The sequence below is a fragment of the Callospermophilus lateralis genome, assembly GCF_048772815.1.
Source record: "Callospermophilus lateralis isolate mCalLat2 chromosome 10 unlocalized genomic scaffold, mCalLat2.hap1 SUPER_10_unloc_1, whole genome shotgun sequence".
NCBI classification, from domain to species: domain Eukaryota; kingdom Metazoa; phylum Chordata; class Mammalia; order Rodentia; family Sciuridae; genus Callospermophilus; species Callospermophilus lateralis.
In genome coordinates, this window is record NW_027510151.1 from 730125 (window position 1) to 732355 (window position 2231).

The following is a 2231-nucleotide window of genomic DNA, read 5'->3' on the forward strand; positions in this document are numbered from 1 at the left end:
CAGAGTGAGGAAAAGGCGTAATTTTTTTTTTCTTCTTCTCATTTCTTTTAAAAAAGCCAACACAAAGAAACACACGCACGCACAACCCTTTGTTCCCGAGTAGAAACATAAATACGGAAGAATCAAAAACTCTGTTCTTCTCTCTTTCAAAGGCAGAAAAAAAAAAAAAATGAGTAAAAGAAAAGGCAGGCTGAAGGCTGCGCCTCACAGAGCCCCTTCCACAGCAGTGTGTGGAAGGGGCGGCTGGGCCGGGGTTTGTGTGACGCCTTGGAGGCAGCGCAGGGAACAGAGGCAGTGCAAGGGGATGTCATGCGCTCGCTCCCAACCCGCCAGGAGCAGGGGGTCCAGCTTGTCAAGTCCAAGGTGCCCTCTCCAAGTCCTGGTCACCCTCTTGGAGGGGGTCCCAGGGCTGCACCATACCAACTCCTGGGAGCTCAATCCCTGCCCCCTGCAAGCCCGCCCCTAAAGAGGAGGCAGCCGCGGATGTGCCTTGTGTTTGGGCTCAGTACAAGGGCACCTAGTGCTGGGGTAGCAGCTGGCGGCTGCTGTTGACATGGCTGAGGACTTTCTGCTTGAGCTGCGCCACCTGCTTGGGCAGCAGGCTCCTGGTGGAAGCCAGCTCCCTGTTCTGGCTCTTGAGCTCTTCACTTTCCTCTCCAGGTGAGAGATGCTCCAGCTTGCCCTTGAGGCACTTGGAGGCTCTGATATTGTTGAGCAGCTGCTTGGACTCAGCCTTGAATCGTTCCTGCATGTCCATGTCGATTGGCGACAGCAGGCTCTCGCTGAAGCTTGGCAAGTTGGGCACCATCTGTGGCTGCCCTTGAGCACAGCTAGGCACAGCGGCTCCAGTACACCACTGGGAGGCAGTAGCTGTGGGAAGGGAAAGGAATAGGAAGAGAAGTTGACAGTTGCAGCATCCCCAGCACCCCTAGTGCCATCCTTGTTGCGGCTCAGGTTTAGGAAGACCGGTGCCAGCTGGGAGGGTGGCGCCCTATGCCGTGCCAGAGGGTCCTCCTGCAAAGCCGCAGCAGCAGCCGGGCTGCACCCACGCCAAGCTGGTGCTGCTTGTTCAAATCCTCCAGGGCCTTTACAAAGTCCTCGTTGAACTCCTGCTCCTCCCTGTCCACCATCTTGGGGAGAGGAACTGCGTGCTCCTCAGCGTGGTTGTGACCAGCTCCTTGGTCTGGATGTTGAGGTGCTCAAGCTCAGGAGAGGCGAGCTTGACCAGCCCCAGGTCGGGCTAGAGAGCAGGCTGTCGGGGCGCCTGTTGGGGGTGCAGTCTGCGCAGGGGGGCCAGAGGTGGCGCCACCACCACTTGTTTGCTCAGGCTCAGTGTCAGCTGTCATTCTTCACCACTCTGCCTGCCAACGCTGTTTGGGGTGCCCCAGGGACAAGCGGGCCAGGCACGCAAAGTTGTTGCTGCTGCCACTGACGCCATTGCCCAGGCTGCTCAGTGCCTCATAACCATAGAAGAGTGTTTCCAGCCTCCGCATCACCTTTGCGCCTGGTGCAGGAGGAGTGGCCATGGCCTCCCTAGGGGTTCGCTCCCCTCCTCTGCCCATTCAGCCCTGTGCTCACCCAGGCAGTGGCCGCTGCACCTGGGCCTTCTGTGGTGGCTCCTCGGAAACATTATTCTTAAGGAAGAAAAAATTAAAGCAGTCCCTCTAAAATTAAAAAAAAGGAAAAGAATGCCTTTTTTTTGCCACTTCAATTCAACATCATCCTTGAAGCTCTATCCAAAACCTATGTTTCTATTTATTTATCCTTAATAAATAAGCGAATAGATAAATGAATAGAAACACAAGAAATAAAACTATCACTATTTACTAATGACATGATTCTATATTTAGAAAATCCAAAAAATTTCACTTGAAAACTTTCTTGACTAATAAATTCAGCAAAATAGCAGAATATAAAATAAACACCCATAAACCAAATGAATTTCTATACTCAAGCAATGAATTCAGTGTAAAAAAAAAAATTAGGAAAACCACCCCATTAACAATGGCCTCAAAAAAGAAAAAGAAAGAATAAAATAAAATACTTTGGAATCAATCTAAAAAAGATGTAAAATACTTCTACAATGAAAACCACAGAACACTAAAGATAGAAATTGAAGATCTCCCATGCTTTTGGATAAGAAGAATGATCATAGTCAAAACTGCGATACTAACAAAATACTTATACAGATTCAGTACAATTCCTTTTAAACGTCCAATGACATTCTTCAT

The 2231-nt window shown here is 49.9% G+C and overlaps 1 pseudogene; it reads right to left on the reverse strand.

Moving 5' to 3' along the window:
* Nucleotides 1-502: 502 nt before the first annotated feature.
* LOC143639862 (transcription factor JunD-like) lies at nucleotides 503-1526 on the reverse strand (annotated as a pseudogene).
* Nucleotides 1527-2231: the final 705 nt, after the last annotated feature.